Source organism: Vulpes vulpes, chromosome 15, assembly GCF_048418805.1.
Source record: "Vulpes vulpes isolate BD-2025 chromosome 15, VulVul3, whole genome shotgun sequence".
Lineage (NCBI taxonomy): Eukaryota > Metazoa > Chordata > Mammalia > Carnivora > Canidae > Vulpes > Vulpes vulpes.
The window spans coordinates 77078166-77096140 of NC_132794.1; the positions used below are offsets into that span (position 1 = coordinate 77078166).

Genomic DNA, 17975 nt, shown 5'->3' on the forward strand with positions numbered 1-17975 from the left:
TATTTATTTATTTATTTATTTATTTATTTATTTATTTATTTATTTATTGGATTTTTAAAGGATACTTAATCCTGGCTAGGCCAGAGAGCAAGCGTCGAAACTACGTGGTCGGGATCACCGACCTGCCCCTGGCGCTGCTCCCAGGTATCCCTGATGCCATGGCACCACCCAAACATCCTGTCCTGCTGTCCAATCCTCGGGCTCCCAGCCCCATCTCTGGCAGAGACGGCTCATACAGCTGCCTCCTGGCTCCGAGGGAGGCTACTACCTCGAATGGTGGGCTTAATTTGGGGTTTTCCCCAAATCTGGAAAGGCCATTTAAAGGACATGGGATGGTCACAGGTATGGAAAGTACCCTCTATTGTTATAGGTCTCCTATGGGCATGTCGGCCTAGAAGCCACCTAGGAAGGCTGCCCAGGGGCATAGTGCCAAAGCGGGGGCTGGGAGCAGCCCCGAGAAGCTGGGCAGCATGTCCAGGGGAGGGTGCATGCGACACCCCCCGCCCCGGCCCCGTAGGCAAGACCCGGGGGCCTTCGGAGAGCAGCCCGGGAGGAGGCTGGTCTGCAGGTGAGCCTGTGTTGCGGGTCCAGCTCTGGCGACTGGATGAGAGATTGCAGCTTTGATCTAGATGCACTGTTTCCACATCTGGAAAATGTGCCTGTCCTAAATCCTAGAGTGGTTAGAGAATCTGAGGCATCTTCCAACATTCACGACGGGTGATGAGAAGGGGAGACAACAGAATATGCTGGATAAGGGCATAAACAGATCATTTCCTATCAACTGCCACTCACCTAAGAGGTCCGGGGAGCTGTATTCCCAATTACTTCCCAATTACTGCTGCCAGTTAGACCTGGGGCGACAGGGAAGCAGGATTCTTGGGGAGAGTTCTCAAGTCTCAGTGCTTTTTGTTCATAAGCATCTTTTATTTTTAAAAAAGGACATTTCCATTAAAAAATAAAAATCTAGATATGCTAGAACTTGAAAACATTGTGCTAAGTGAAAGCCAGCTACAAAAGGCCATGTAGTATATGATTCCATTTATAGGAAATATCCAGAACAGATAAATCTCTGTTTATTAGTGGCTTTATTAGCAAATTATTATTTGCTTTAGAAATCAAATTAGTAAAAATAAATAAATAAATAAATAAATAAATAGAAAAAGAAAGCAAATTAGTGGTTGCCAGGGGCTGGAGGGACAGAAGAATGGCGAGTGACTGCTTGATGGGTACGGGGTTTCCTTTCGGCTTATGAAATATTCTAGAACCAAACAGTAATGGTTGCACGGTGGGGTAATTGTACTGAATGCCAAATGATGGTAAATTTCATGTTCTGCGTGTACTTCTTAATTTTAAAAACTGGTAAAATGAAAACAAAAACCACTGGCAACAAACATGTAGATATAGTGACTGACAGGGAAACATGTCCACCATAAATTAGAAAAAGCAGGTTTTAAAACTATGCCCAGGGCAGCCCGGGTGGCTCAGCGGTTTAGTGCCACCTTCGGCCCAGGGTGTGGTCCTGGAGTCCTGGGATCGAGTCCCGTGTCAGGATCCCTGCGTGGAGCCTGCTTCTCCCTCTGCTTATATTTCTGCCTCTCTCTCTCTCTCTCTGTCTCTCTATCATAAATAATAATAAAAAAAAGTCAAAAAAATAAAATAAATAAAACGATGCCCAATGTAAGAAACCCAACGTGTGGCTTATCTGTAAGGCAGTCTGAAGGGACAGATGCTGGGCTGGTAAGAGTCATTATTTCTGGGTAGTGAGACCACTGTTAGCTGTTGATGTTTCTATGTTGTCTACTTTTCTTTCATAATGAGCTAAATCTACTATTTAAAAAATGTACGTGAGGGACTCTAGGAGTCCAGTGGGAGAAGCCACGGCTCTGTCCTCCGCCCTCCCTTCGGGTGGCCCCCCCCCCCCCCCGCCTCTGCTCGCTCTTCTTCACGAGCCCCGGTCTCGCCCGGCGACCCCCAACCTCGCCTAGACCCCCTAGTCACTGCTCCCACTTGAGGACGGTGGGGCCAAGCTCTGGTTCTCCCGCGGCCCCAGCACGGGCCTGCTCCCGGTGGACGCCCGCGGGCCACGCTCTAGCCAGCAGCTCCTTCAAGGTCACGGTTCACAGGCAGCAAATTAAAACAAAAAACATCTCTCGGGCACATGTCTACGCGCCAGGTCTAGTCAGTGGCTCCTGTAAAGACAAAAAAAAAAAAACAAAAAACACGGGGCTCTTGGCTGGCCCCACGAGTGTGCTTCCCGTGTTCTAGAACTACTCCTCAATGGTCCTTCAAACCCGAGGACCGTTGTCCGCGTGTCAAGCGTGTCAATGCGGTGCTGAGGCTTCCTGCGCAGCTGTCACCCGCGGAGAGCTTGCAAGGCCCTTTTTGTACCTAGGGGAAACTCAGCTGAGCTGTTATCCAGCAGCTGACCTTCCTCCAGAATTCAGGAGCACGTTAAAAAAATTAATAGACTATTATTTCAGAGCAGTCTTCGGCTTACAGGGAAATTGAGCAGAAAGTACAGCGTTCCCACGTGCCCCCCCCCCATGGTTTCAGCCTCATGAACATGCTGTGTTTATGGTGATGAACCAATACCGAGGTGTCATAAACCTCGCAGTCTATGTTAGGGTTCACGGTGTTTTACATTCTGTGGGTTTTGACAGATTCATGATGTCATGTATCCTACAGGATAGTTTCACAGCCCCCAAATCCCCTCTGTTCCATCCCCCTAAATATCTGATATCTTTACTGATCTTTTTACTGTGTCTATAGTTTGGCCTGTTCTAGAATGTTCAGGTGCAATCATGCAGCACGTAGCCTTTTCAAATTGGCTCCTTTCCCTTAGCAATGTGCATTTATTTTATTTTTTAAAATATTTTATTTATTTATTCATGAGAGACACAGAGAGAGAGGCAGAGACAGGCAGAGGGAGAAGCAAGCTCCATGCAGGGAACCTGACGTGGGACTCGATCCCAGGACCCCGGGGTCACAACCTGAGCCAAAGGCAGATGCTCAATCTCTGAGCCACCCAGGTGCCCCAGCAATGTGCATTTAAACTTGTTCCCTGTCTTTCCATGGCCAGGTAGCTCATGTCTTTTAATTGCTGTTTAAACTTCATGGTCTGCATGTGCTACAGTTTGCTAATCCATTCACCCATGGAGCACCTTGGTTTCTTCCAGTTTTCAGCAATCATGACTAAAACTGTTAGAGACATTTGTGTGGACTTTTTTGTGTGGACTCCAGCTTTGGGTGACTATCTGGCCGGATCCGGGAAGGGTGTGTTCAGTTTTGTGTGAAACTGTCACACTGGGTTGCAAAGCAGCGGACCATACCATTCTGCATTCCCACAGGCAAAGAGTGAGAATTCCTGCTGCTCTGCATCCTCACCCCGGTTTGGTGTTGTCAGTTTTCTGGGATTTTTCCATTCTCTTAGGTGTGTAGTGGTGTCTCATTATTTTGTGATTTCTTCATGACATTATGACGTGTAGCAGTTTTTTTTTTTTTTTCCATAGCGTCTTCTCATATGCTTATTTGACATCTGTGTGACTCCTTTGGTGAGATATTTGCCCACTTTTTAATTGGGTTGTTTTCTTATTATTGCATTTTTAAGACAATAATTTGTATGATTATTATTATAATTATTAAGACAATCTTTAGGGGATCCCTGGGTGGCGCAGCGGTTTAGCGCCTGCCTTTGGCCCAGGGTGCAATCCTGGAGACCTGGGATCGAATCCCACGTCGGGCTCCTGGTGCATGGAGCCTGTTTCTCCCTCTGCCTATGTCTCTGCCTCTCTCTCTCTCTCTCTATCATAAATAAATAAAAAAAAATTTAAAAAAAGTACTTCGGGGATCCCTGGGTGGCGCAGCGGTTTGGCGCCTGCCTTTGGCCCAGGGCGCGATCCTGGAGACCCGGGATCGAATCCCACATCGGGCTCCCGGTGCATGGAGCCTGCTTCTCCCTCTGCCTGTGTCTCTGCTTCTCTCTCTCTCTCTGTGTGACTATCATAAATAAAAAAAAATAAAAAAAAAAAGTACTTCGTTAAAAAAAAAGACAATCTTTATATAATCGTCTTTCAAATTGTATAATTTGGGGGATCCCTGGGTGGCGCAGCGGTTTGGCGCCTGCCTTTGGCCCAGGGCGCGATCCTGGAGACCCGGAATCGAATCCCACATCGGGCTTCCGGTGCATGGAGCCTGCTTCTCCCTCTGCCTGTGTCTCTGCCTCGCTCTATCTCTCTCTGACTATCATAAATAAATAAAAATTAAAAAAAAAAAAAAACAAATTGTATAATTTGAACACAAGCCCTCTATCAGATATGTGTTTTGCAATATCTTGCTTCTTGAGGACAGTGGGGAGTTTGCGGCTTATCTTTTCATTATTTTTTATTTTATTTTATTTTATTTTTTTACCTTTGGGAAGATAAGCACCACAGCCGACAGACACACTGGGCCATCTGAGACCTCCAGCATTTACTGGGCAAGTCTGTTTGGCACCCAGGCCTGTGGGCTTATGCTTGGCTCTGTGTGTGTGCTCAACTCACTGGCCTCAAATGAGTAACTGATTTTCAAATCAAAATAGAAAAACTTGATATCGCCACTTCTGAAGTGTGCCAGGAAGTGTGTAATCACTGTTAAGCAAGTGGAGTCTTTCAATTCGTTTAATTATTACTGCCGTGTCTTTTTTGACCTTCATTCGTGCATTTGTTCAACAAATGTTAGAGCCCTTGGAGGAAATCGGTGCTGGGCACGGCTCCTTGCTTGCAAAGCAGCCTCACTGTCTCTGCCACCCGCCCTGGGCCCACATAAGGACAGGAGCCCACGGCCTTCTCTCTCACCCATGGACTGAGTGCAGGATGACTCAACGTGACCCGAGGGACTCACTGCCACTCCCACACTACAGCTTTCCCACCCCCATCCTCCCCTTGCCCTTCAGGTCTGCTACCTGATGAGATCTTTTAGTTCCAGCTTGGGGTCTACCCCACTCTGCCTCTGCTCCCAGGAGCCCCTGGTGCAAAGACCCTCCCGGGCTGGCCCAGCCCCAGGTAAATGTGCTTCCCGCAGCTCCGGTGGCCCTCAGGTGGGACTCCGAGGGAGACACACAGAAGACTAAGACATAGTCTTGCTTCCAACAGTCTACTTGGAGGAGGATGTTAACAGAGAGAATCTGCGGTGAGTGCCCCAGAATTCGGCAGGTAGCGAATACAGCCGGTCAGTAGAGTTACTGTCTCGGACGGAGACTCGTCTTGCGATTTTAATTGTGATCCGTCCCCCTTATAGCTTCCTCGCCTACAGCAAAGGCCTCTACATATCGGGATGGATTAGATCTGTTCCTCCCAGCATGTGATCCCTGGACCAGGCGCAGCGTTGGTACCACCTGAGGGCTTATGAGGAATGCAGATTCTCACCTTGTCCCAGACCTGATGAATCAGAGATCCGTATCTTAAGCTTCCCAGGAGATCCGTAGGACACCACAGTTTGAAAAGTGTTGGGATGCATGATCTTTACATTCCCTTTCGGTTCTAAGCTTCTCAATCTGTTTCATTTTCTGACTGTGCCAGGAGGGCGGCTGCTGGGAGTTGCCTGGGAGGTGGCGACTGGCTGGGCCGGCAGAGGACTTTGGTTTCTTTGGGCTGATCACTTCCACAACAGAAGGACACGAAACAGGAGTTACGCAGTGGAAACTAGCAATGCAGGTTCTAGTCTCGACTTCCTTTTTTTTTTTTTTTAAAGATTTTATTTATTTATTTGAGAGAGAGAGAGAGAGAGAGGAGCAGGAGAGGCAAAGGTAGAAGGAGAGAGAGAATCTCAAGATGACTCCACGCCGAGCATGGAGCCCAAGGTGAGGCTCGATCCCAGGACCCTGAGATCATGACCTGAGCTGAAACCAAGGATTGGAGATTTAACTGACTGCACCACCCAGGGGCCCTTCCTCCTCAACTCTCCTCTTTTAAGGGATTTGAAGAGTCTTTTTTTTATTCATTTATGATAGTCACAGAGAGAGAGAGAGAGAGAGAGAGAGAGAGAGAGAGGCAGAGACACAGGCAGAGGGAGAAGCAGGCTCCATGTACCAGGAGCCCGACATGGGACTCGATCCCGGGTCTCCAGGATCACGCCCTGGGCCAAAGGCAGGCCCCAAACCGCTGCGCCACCCAGGGATCCCCGGATTTGAAGAGTCTTTTAAAGAAACTTCCAGCTCAGGGATCCCTGGGTGGCTCAGCGGTTTGGCACCTGCCTTTGGCCCAGGGCATGACACTGGAGACCCGGGATCAAGTCCCGCATCGGGCTCCTGGCATGGAGCCTGCTTCTCCCTCCTCCTGTGTCTCTGCCTCTCTCTCTCTCTATGTCTATCATAAATAAATAAATAAATCTTTAAAAAAAAAAAAAACTTCCAGCTCAAATATTCTATTTTAAAGAAGGGCTTTGGACTCTGACCTAGGTTCAAACTTGAGCTTTGCAGCATACCAGCTGGGCACAGGCAACCTCTTCAGTCTCAGTTTCCTCACCTAGGAAATGGGGGTAACAGGCTGCCACGAGGACTAGCCCTGCTTCAGCAGGAGGACGCAGCGCGGTCCCTCAGACATTCTCCATGCGCCCCGCGTGAGCTGCAGACTCCAGGGCGCGGGCCTCTGGTCACATGTCGCTAGGAAAGGGTACGCTGGACGTTGAAAACCAACTACGAGTAAACTAATTATTTATATTACCGGTTGAAATAATATTCTAGATATTACTGGTTAAATAAAATATGTTAAAATCAGTCCCATCAGTTTCTCTTTTACGTTTCTAACTGTGCTCCTAGAAATTTTAAGTCGCATACGTGGCTGATACTTTGCACAGGGGTGACCTCGAAGAGACAAAAGTGGGCTCCACCGTCCTTGCTAGTTTACGCTGCGGTCAGGAGAATCACAACCACAGGGAACCCCCCTGGGGGAGAACCGCAGCCCTATGAAGAAGGGGAAAGAAGGGGGGAGTCACATGGGTTGGGGTGGTCAAGGAAAACTTTAAGGGGGAGGTCACTCTGGGTGCGGCATGGCCCGGCAGGGGGATGCACAGACTGTGCTTCGGTAATGGGAGGGTTTCTAATTGTCCCATCGTGCCCTGTACACGGCAGGTCCCTGATGATTATTCTCACCTGTGGGGGTTCGGGGCAGGGGGGCGACACAGGGTCAGTATAAATACAGGCAGACACAGAGGGCCTGTGGTCAAGAGGCTGGTCCCATTGGGCCGGGCCTGAGCGTTTAGATGGGTGGATGCTCAGCTCGGGTGAGGCCACCTCGATCTCCCTGAGCACCCAGGGCTCATGCCTCCCCGGTGTGACCAGCAAGACCAGCTGCTGACAAATACGTGAGAAGCGTCTGTGCCGTCCGCACCTTGGCTATAGGGATAATGGGGACGCGTCTCCTTGAGCAGGGGTTGTAAACGAAGGCCTGTGGGCCAAATCCAGCCACTGACTGTTTTTGTAAATGGAATTTTATTAGACCGTGGCTTGGCTTACTTTCCTATGTGCCGTCCGGCTGCCTTTGTGCCACAGTGGCACACGGGTGTGCCACGGGCACCGTATGGCCCGTGAAGCCTAGAATGTTTCCTCCCTGGTCTTTTACAGCAAGTGTCTGCTGACCCCGGCCTTAGAGCAACAGTCCTGCAAGCAAATAGTGACAAGGTGACATGATCGGGTTCTAGGAGAGGGCTGAGAAGTACGGGAGAGAGGTGCCGGAGGGGATTCCCAGGTCCTGCTTTGTAGGACCATGGGTTCGTTGGGAAGGTGAGCCCGTAGGGAGTGGAGAGGACCCTCCAAGAAGGAACAACTGCACCTGCGACCACACAGAGGCCAACAGGGTTAACCCTAAGAGCTGGGTCCGCCAAGAACAAAAGGCTCCTAGCAGATGCTTGGGGCGGCCCAGCAACCCCACTTCCAGCCCTAATCCCATCGCCCTCTTTCCCAGGTGACTGCTTGACGCCTTTTCCTCTCTCCTCACCACCCCCCCCCCCATGCCTCCCGTCCTAAAAACATCCCTTACCACCGCTGGCCTCTCCTGAATACTTTTTTTGGTTCCTTCCCAGCACATTCATTTTAAAATATGTGCACGTGTGCGGCCTCTAATTCCGTCCTTCTCATTCTCTTTTAAATCTACTTCACTTTCCCTCCACTTCCTCAAAAACGGCTCTCGCTGAGTTCATCAACGCCCTACTTAGCAAACCCCCCCCCCCCCCACTACTTCTCAGGCCTCAGCCTCCTGGGCACCTGGTGAACCCCCCCGCCCCCCGGCACACTTTCCATCCTCGTAGGTGGGAATCCGCTCCCTCCTGGATTTGCAGACTGCTCTCCCCATCTAATAAATGCACTCTTTGGGGTCCATGCCTCTGGGAATTTCACCCAATCTTGAGGCCTGTAAGCCCGGTCAACGGCACTTCCTGTGACAACGGCAGCGTACTGTCTGCTGTCCTCTGTCGCGGCCCCGGCCACGTCTCGCCACTCGTAATGTGGATCGTGTGACTCCATGCTGGTGGCTTCTAGGTCGGACAGGGCAGGTCGACTCGCCAGTGACCCACAAATACATCTTCATCCTCAAGCACTTGCCTTAATTCCAGACTCGTGGGCCCGACTGCATCCCAGACCTCTCCATCCCCCTCACGTCTCACCAGCCCCACCTCCGCCTTTCTCTTCTGGGATATTGACCCTTCCATCCTTCCAGCTGCTCAGGCCAAAAAGCCTTAGAGTCGTCCTAGACCCCCTACAGGCCCACACCCAGCTCTGCCCTCCAGGCACACCCCTGACTTCCCATCACCTCTCCATCCTGGACCGAGCGCTGGTCCTCGCTCCGCTGGGCTGCCCCTGTCCCCCACCTGCCTCCACCTCCCCTCCCCCTGCCCCCCACCTGCCTCCCCCTGCCCCCCAACTGCCTCCCACCTGCCTCTACCTGACCTCCACTTCCCCTCCCCCTGCCTCCACCTGCCTCCACCTGCCCCCTACCTGCCTCCCCCTGCCCTCCACCTCCCCTCCACCTCCCCTCCACCTGCCTCCCCTGCCCCCCACCTGCCTCCCCCTGCCCTCCACCTGCCTCCCCTGCCCCTCACCTGCCCTCCACACAGCAGACGCGGCCCTCCCTGCTCACTGCCTTCCGGGCCTTTCCATCGCAGCCCGGGGCCGATGGCGTTGGAGGCTCTATACTCTGCCTCCTGCTGCCTCCCACTTCCACCCCCCAGGCCACACCGACTTGGTTCTTCCAACACCCCAAGCACATTCCCACCTCTGGGCCTTTCCTGAGCGGGGGGCGCTCATGCCTCAGGTGTCCCATGGCTTGTCCCCTCACATCAGGCCTGCTCGGCCGCCAACTCATTGGCAAGGTATCCCTGACCATGGGGAGCACACTCCTTCAAGAGCACACTCTGCCCACATTCCTCTCCTGTCTGCTTTACCCGTCTTCACGGTACGTCCCGCCCTCTGCGCAGTAGAGATGGTTACTGATTAAGTATCTCCTCCATTAGAAGGGAGAGCTCCCCAGCAGCGGGGTGTGTGCTCATTTACTACTGAATCCCCAGCACCCAGAACAGGGGATGCTCAGGGAGCATTTGCTGAATGAATGAATTTTAAGTGGAGGAGCTGGGAAGGTGAAGAGGCTAAGGGGCAGGTGGCTCACGGAGAGGCAAGGGACGCGATGCCAGGGTGTAGACACAGGTGGGGGTCACTGCAGGCCGCCCACTCACCTTGTGCCCCTGCCCAGGTGGTTTCTTCATCCTCCGGGTACTGCTGATGTCCCAACAGCCCCGTCCTCAGGCAGAGGGAGGAAGGCACCTCCCTGCTTCCATTTCAAGAGGCTGGACCTTTGTTTTGCCTCCAGGCTTTCTTTCTGGGCCAACGGGGGGCTCAGCGGTTGAGCATCTGCCTTTGGCCCAGGGCGTGACCCCGAGGTCCCGGGATCGAGTCCCGCGTCGGGCTCTCTGTGTGGAGCCTGCTTCTCCGTCGGCCTGTCTGTGCCTCTCTCTCTCTCTCTCTCTCTCTATGTCTCTAATGAATAAATAAATAAATTTTTTTAAAAAGTCTTTCTCTTTCCCTTCCTTCCTATAATCTCAGCCCATGTGGGCCTTGAACTCACAGCCCCGGATCAAGAGCCACGTGTCCCTCCAAACGAACCAGCCGGCACCCCGGCAGCCGGGTGTTTGCTGTGCCAGTGGCCAGGGTAGTTCCCGAGTCTGCATCCGCAGAGGGTGAGGATGGTCCGGCCCCGCCGTCCGCCGTCTGTGCCACCGCGGTGGGCAGCTGCTGGGGACGGGGTGGGGGGGCACCTGCCCCCGGATGCTCCCCTCCCGCCGGCGGCCGCAGGTGAGCAGAGTCCGGGGCAGTGAACAGGTGCACAAGGGCGGTCTCCTCCGGGGGCGGTGAGGCCACCTCCCCGAGCAGCAGGACCTGCCTCTCCAGGATGCGAAGGAGCTACTGCGCAGATGCGCTGGGCAACTGCATGCCGGAGGAGCCGCTGGACGCCATCGGGGACCGGTCTGACCATTTGGCTTCTTAGGTGGAGAAAACGACGCTCAGGGGGTGGGGACCTGCCCACAGTCACCTCAGGAGTCTGCGCCTGAGCCGGGACTAGAATGTGGTCTGTCCGCTGCATCTGTCCCCAGCGTGGGGCCGCCTGGGTCAACAGTGCCCCCTGGGCCCACCTGTCTTGGCCCCGCTTTTGGACCAGGCCCGGGGCACAGGCTGCACTGCCTCAGCCTGGGGAGGGGCTTCCTCCCAGGACCTTAACCTCTGCGGCCCCTGCAGGGGCCTCACCCTGATCCTTGCACGGACAGACGCTGGAAATTAGAGGCCGCAACACAGTTGTCATGGCACCTCTGAAGGGCTTTTGCAGCAGGCGCTCCACTGCGGGGCATCCCTCAGCGAGGCACTTTGCTAAGTCTCCCAACGAGCAGCCACCAGCCACCCAGCCACGCCGTCCCGGGAAAGCCACTAACCCCCCCGCCTAGCTAGCCACCCGCACGTTAGTCACGGACGTCCAAAAAAGAACCTGCGCCAGCTTGCAGCACTGCATCCAAAGTATGGCCACTAAAGGAAAAAGAGAAGCTCAAAACCATGTTCAGATAAAAATGCAGGAAGATTATAGGGGGAAAAAACTCCAAGCTAAGCGCTGAACATGTATTGCTTTGGTAATTAGAAAAAAACCCAAACAAACCCACAACAACAACAACAACCTAAGACTCTAAGCCGATACAGTTATTGCAATTTAGTTGTGGGTTTTCAAGTCCTTCTCACTCCCTGGCCTCAGTTTCCTTCTCTGTATAATGATAGGGCTGAACTTAGTGGTCTAGGTCTGCGTCACCACTGTTGTTCTGTGATTTGGGTCTTTCTGGAGGGACGGGACGGTGTCCACCCCGCACTCTCCTCTCTTCCCATCCCGTTTCCCTGGCAGCAAACGACGACGGACACGTGGACATGCGTCAGCTACATGTCCCAAGTTCCCTGAGTTCAAGGGGACAGACACAGTCTGGCATCAGCAGAAACCACTCTGCTTGTTTATCCAACATCCGAATATCCAGTTTATTCAACATTTATTGAGCACATACCATGGGCAGGGCACGGTGCCAAGGCTGTGGAAATAAGCCAGTGACGTATGACAGAGAGGCTGTCCTCAAGACATTTTCAGAGGCAACTGTAGCAAAGCCTCGTAGTAGGTTCTAAAGAGGGAAGGGACAAAGCCCCGTGGGAGCTCAGAGGATGGAGAGGCCATTTATAATGAAAGAGTTTGGGATGCTTTAGGGGGAAACTCATATGGCCTCGAAATAGGGGTAGGATTTTTATTTTTATTTTTTTTTCAAGATTTTATTCACTTAGAAAGAGGCAGAGACACAGGCAGAGGGAGAAGCAGGCTCCATGCAGGGAGCCCGACGTGGGACTCGATCCCGAGTCTCCAGGATCACGCCCTAGGCCGAAGACAGACACCCAACCACTGAGCCACCCGGGCGTCCCAGGGGTAGGATTTTTAAATGATGAAAGCAACTCACACACATAAGTAAGAACAATTCAAATGGTTCAAAGGTATATAAAATGACAGAAAGTCAAGGTTTTCCCACTGGCCTCCCACCCTAGTCCTAATCTACAGAGGCAACCACCCCAGGTTATTATTTTATTTTATTTTATTTTATTTATTTATTTATTTATTTATTTATTTCACCCCAGGTTATTTTAAAGAATACACCTCCACATCCTGCCTGTTGCCTCAGCGTGGGTTGGCACACCGTGCCCCTCGGGATGTGTGGTGAGGCCCTGGCACCGGGGCACTTCCGTCTGCCGCTCCCAGGGAGGCAGAGCCATGGGAGGCAGACGCAGGCCCTGGGCAGAACTGCAGGTACCAACCTCGGCACTTCTGCTTTGTAGCTGCCCGAATTTGGGCAGGTCAACCCACACACACCCTCCCCCGCACTTAAGTGTCCTTATCTGGAAAATGTGCATTAAAATAGCACCTACCTCGAAGAGGTGGCATTGGTATGGATTCAATAACCTACAAAAAGGCTTAGGATGGGGACTGGGACGTGACCGGGATTCCGTAAACAGCAGCTCCCATATCGTTCACATCCTTCCCAACAAGCCAACTTTGGTCGGCTGTACCAATACTTTTTTTTTTTTTTTTTAACACGTCAAGGTTTAAATACTTTAGATTCTGTTCTGAAGCTATGGGAAGCTTTGCATCCTTTGCAGATTGCTCATAAATTGAATTTGAAACTTCAAAAGACCAATAAGCGGCATGTATGTTTGTGCTTCCATCGACTATATATTCTATAGAATCAGGCAGTGTGAATAAATCATGGCAGAAAGGGATAGGATATGATTTCATTAAACCCAGATTGCTGGATGGCAATGTTCAAGTATATGAAAGTATATATTCTTCCTTTTCTTTTCTTTTCTTTTCTTTTCTTTTCTTTTCTTTTCTTTTCTTTTCTTTTCTTTTCATTTTTCTCTTCTTTTTTTTTAATACTCCAATTGCTCAAAATCATGCTATATTTTGATTTGCTTCATATTTGCTCTAGACTCCTTCCATAGGTTTTTCTTTATCCTTCAGAAGTTTCTCATTGCATTTTTTTTTCTTACAGGAAGTAGAGATATATGTTCTCTTTATCCCATGGTAACTGCAACCAGATAGCTAATTTTCCTGTTAAACGGTCAATTTGGGACACATCACTCTGTGGAGCTGCTGCAGGACTGTCATTCTGGCTTGGCTACATTTCATGCTCTCCTGTCCCATGTCTGCTACTTTGTTGCATTCCTTTTATTTTTGCTGGAGCATGTCCTCAAGTAATTTTCTCAATAAAATTGTGTGGAAAGGAAACTTATTGAGTCTTTACTTGTCCGAATGTGAGATTATCTTACATTATCCTTTCTCTAGAAATTCCCCTCCTGCTTCAACACAGTGGTCCCCACCTTTGGCCTCCACTAGAGTGGTTTTGCCATTAGCCAGTGACCTCCCACTCACCGCGGACACTTTTAACCCTACGCCTTTCTGTAGAATTTGAAATTGCTGATGACCGTCTGGTTCTTAGAGTTCTATGTTCTTTTGCTTTGGGGGATACTATGTATTCTTTATTTTTTCCCCTCTCTTTCTCCTTTTATTTCCTTTTTTTTAAATAATAAATTTATTTTTTATTGGTGTTCAATTTGCCAACATACAGAATAACACCCAGTGCTCATCCCGTCAAGTGCCCCTCTTTCTCCTTTTATTTCCTTGGAGGTTTTTTTCCTCCTCTTCATAACCCTTCAAAACTGATATTTTTTTGGTGTCCCATCTCTGCCCACTGATGGTCTTTCTCTGCATGAGCTTTCTGAAACAGCTCATCTAACACTAGGGCTTCAGCCACCATCTGTGTGTTGAAACAGAGCTCTAGCGAAATGTTGCGTAAGAATTTCAAAATTAGTATGTCCAAATCTTAATTATCTTACCTCCATCCAAAGGCTGTTTCTGCTCTTATGGTTTTAATTTTGGTTCATGGAGTCACCATCCACCCAAATCTCCTTATTTAAAAACTGTGGAGTCATCCTCAACCTTTCCCTCTTTCTCATCTCCCAACCAGGTGCCAAGTCTTCCCAAGTCTATTATCAGAAATGTCCCTGGGATTTTCTCTGTTCTCACTGCTACCTTAGTCAAATCCTATTTCTCACTTGGATTCCTGAAACAGCCTCCTAACTGGCCTCTCTGCCCCCACCTGATCCCCAATCTCTCTAACCTTCATACACCTAATTATCTTCCCCGTTAAAATTGTTTTTTGTTCTTGTTATCATCCCTTTCCCTGTTTAAGACCCCACCTGTCCCTGTACTGCACATACAGCAAAGCTTAAAATCCAGAGTCACACATAATACTTTGCAACCTACCTCTCTACATTTATTTACATTTTCAACCCCCTCTTACCCTTCAGCCAGAGATTTCTGAGGATCCCATCCCTCTTGTGCACTGTTCCCCTTACAGCTTTCTTACTGTTTTGTTCCTAAGTGCTTCAAGCCCATTTGCTCCCTCCCAGAGTGTCCTCCTAGTAACTTCTGGACTTACAATACTGTTGATATCTATTTCCATCTTCCTCTGTAGCTCTGCGGTCTGGTTCTGGGGCACCAGGCCTATGCTACTCCCTGGGATCATCAGCACCCAGCATGGGTCTAGCCACTAGAAAATGCTGCAATTTAGGGGAACCCCTGGGTGGCTCAGCGGTTTGGCGCCTGCCTTTGGCCCAGGGCGCGTTCCTGGAGTCCCAGGATTGAGTCCCGTGTCGGGCTCCCGGCATGGAGCCTGCTTCTCCCTCTGCCTATGTCTCTGCCTCTCTCTCTCTTTCTCTCTATCATGAATGAAATAAAATTTAAAAAATCTAAAAAAAAAAAAAGAAAGAAAATGCTGCAATTTGATGTTGGGGGAAGAAAATAAGTACATTTTTTTTTCTCTTACGCGTAAACCTTGGGGAATGATTATGTTCAGAAGCAGGAAGAGGAGCCAGGGTGAGGGTCACGTGAGGCTAAAACCCTGCAGAGTAGTAAAGGACTAGGGGAGAGAAGTCCAAGGACGGGGAGATGGTCAGCAATGTCCAATGCTGCAGGGAGGTTGCAGATGAGGCTGGGAAACAGGTCACCACATCTGGAGACTGGCGGCCTCTGGCCAACCTCAGGAAAAACATTGCAGTAGCATGATAAACGGGTCGGGATTTCAAGGGCTTACGGCTTAGGTGAGAGGGTGTGGTGAGGAAGCAGAGCTTCTCCGACCTGACTGCCATAGCACTGGACATCCACCCTTCCTTTATCAAATCACTTTCCCCTTTTTTGGCTTCTGTGATGCAACATTTTAACATCACCTCAGATTCCTTCAAGGGCTCCTCTATCACCCTCTAAATGTCAAGGATTGAAGGGTTCTGTTTTTAGCTCTTGTCTTTGCTTACTGGATAAACCCTCCTATTCGTGGCGAGTTCAATGATGCCTACCTCTTGGCAACCCCACAGCCTTATCTCCAGCCTCGGAGTCTCCCTAGGCTTCAGGCTCATATTCATTCATTCATTCATTTAAAAAATATTTTATCTATCTATCTATCTATCTATCTATCTATCTATCTATCTAGAGTGCAAGAGCACGAGAGCACATGCATGAGCAGAGGGGGAGAGAGAAAGCCCCAAGCAGACTTGGCCTGAGCTCAGAGCCTGATGCAGGACCTGATCTCATGACCCTGAGATCATGATGAGCTGAAATCAAGAGTCGGACACTTAACAGACTGAGCCACCCGGGGGCCCTAAGATCCATATTTAGTTCTGTCCGTTGGTGGTGTAGATGTCCCAGAGGCACAACAACCTCACATTTCTGAAACAACTCATTTCCTGCAACCAAAACTCTCCCCCAAAAACCTACTTTACAATTTCCACCAATCATAACTCTACCACCAAAGGTTATAGCTCTGCTACCACTGCTTATATCCCGGCCCTAAAATTCCTTAGCTGTATTATTACAATCTCACAATAAATTACAATTACAATACATGCAATTTTACAATTATTACAATCTCTCCAGGACAAGCCTTAATCTCTTCTAGAATTCTCCGCCTACTTCCAAAGACACTTTTTTCCCCTCTAACACATAAAAAAAAAAAAAATCGATGCATAATTACACACAATAAGACACACACATTAAAAGCGTAGAGTCTGATGGGTTTGAACAGAACTATCATCCCAATCGAGATACAGAATATTTCCATCTTCCCAGGAAGTTCCCTGGTGCCTCTTTGCAGTCGAACCCCTGACACCCAGAGGCAGCTACTGTCCTAATTCCTAGCGCCAGAGACTGGTTTGGCCCTATTCTTAAACTGTATGTAAATGGAATCATGTGGCATGGATTATTTTGTGTTTTATTTTTTAGTTCTCTGAGATTCATCTAGGTTGTTGCATTTATCAGTACTTTGCTCTTTTATATTGCTGAGTGGTATCTAACTGCATGGATATACCACAATTTATGTTGCGGCCAGGGGCTGCGCACAGGATGATACAAGCCACCCAGGTCCAGGCTTTTGAAGGGCTTAGGGGAGAGCGGCCGGGACAGCCCAGCAGCCACACTCATGGGTGCAAAATCGGAAGCGGAGCTAAACGTTCTGCGCAAAAGGAAGGACGAGTATCTGGGTCTGTCCTAAGTGGCTCGAGGAGGGGGATGAAGGGAGGGTTTCCCTGGGGAAGTGACGCTTGCGCTGGGATGGAGGAGGCACCTGGTGAGCAGGGGAGGTGTGTTCCCTCCGTGTGGCGGGGGAGAACCGGGGGCTGTTGAGGGAACCTGGAGCTAAGCGGGTGAGGACAGAGCGGGGCTGGTGGCCCCACACGAGGGAAGAAGGCAGGGCCAGCGGGGGCGGGAACCGCCGAGGACGCGGTCGCGATCCCGAGGGAGGCTGAGGAGCAGGGACCAGAGCCCGGGCCTGGCCCTGCCCGACGTCACGATGCACCGCCGCGGAGCTGCCCTGCGCCACGGCCTGGGGGTCGCCCGGGGTCTGTCACCTGCTCCGGAGCGTGGCCCAGACGGACCCCTGGGAATACACTTTCAGTGTTGACGCTGACAGCTCGAGGAAGCCGACTCCACGCACCGAGTGGGCTGCGGCCCGAAGGAAGAGTGGGGTTTTTTTCCTTAAAGATTTTACCTATTTATTCATGAGAGATACAGAGACAGGCAGAGACACAGGCAGAGGGAGCAGCAGGCCCCACGCAGGAGCCCGACGTGGGACTCGATCCCAGGACCCCGGGGTCACAGCCTGGGCCAAGGGCAGGCGCCAAACCGCTGAGCCCCAGCGGCCCGAAGGGAGAGGGTTTTGCAGCAAAGGCACAAGTGAAGATTCGGCGAGGGAGGGGGTGCGGCCAACAGGGCCCGGGCCGGGGCAGGCGCAGCTTGGGCTGGCAGGGATGGGCCGGAACCCCAGCACGACCAGCTTGGGGACAGAAGAAGAACCATGCTTCCCTTGAGGCCAGAGGGAGGGCAGGGAAGTGGGCAAAGCTCCAGAGCAGGAGCACCGCCGGGAGCACCGCCGGGAGCACCGCTGGGCTGCGCGGCCACCTCACCCGAGTCCCCATGAGCGGCCGCCTTCCTCGGCCTGGCCGGGGTCTGGCCCACGATCAGAGGCAGGTCTACGCAGCCGCGGCCGCCCGGCCCTGAGGTGCAGGAGGCGCTCACCGGCCCTCCCTTCTCAGCACACGTCCACGTGGCCTCTGCGAGCACAGAGATTGAGGCCCGAGTCACAGATCCTGACGGAACCTCCGTTCAGGGAGGTAGAGAGGCCTGCCCGGGTCTACACGGTTGGGGGCGGCTGACCTGGAGCTGAAACCCGAGTCCACCCGCTCCGCCGCAGGCCACAGTGACCTGGGAGCCGGGTCACTACTCCCTTCCCGCCGGCTCCGGCGCTCGGCTCCTCGGGGGGCCTAAGTGGGGTACCAGCGGGGTGCAGGGTGGCAGAGGCGGTTCTGCCTACACAACGGGTCCAGTTTGCATGATGGG

General features: G+C 51.2%; 1 protein-coding gene across 3 annotated transcripts in view; it reads right to left on the reverse strand.

Annotated features, from left to right (window-relative positions):
• TMEM266 (transmembrane protein 266) overlaps window positions 1–17975 on the reverse strand; it is a 95224-nt gene that overhangs the window by 57803 nt on the left and 19446 nt on the right. The window contains exon 1 of one of the 3 annotated variants that reach the window (XM_072739218.1): window positions 793–1861. The exons of the other annotated variants lie outside the window; for them this stretch is intronic. The gene's annotated coding sequence lies outside the window, so the exon portion shown is untranslated. Of the gene's footprint in view, window positions 1–792; window positions 1862–17975 lie in introns of those variants that run through there. 3 annotated transcript variants of the gene reach the window in all.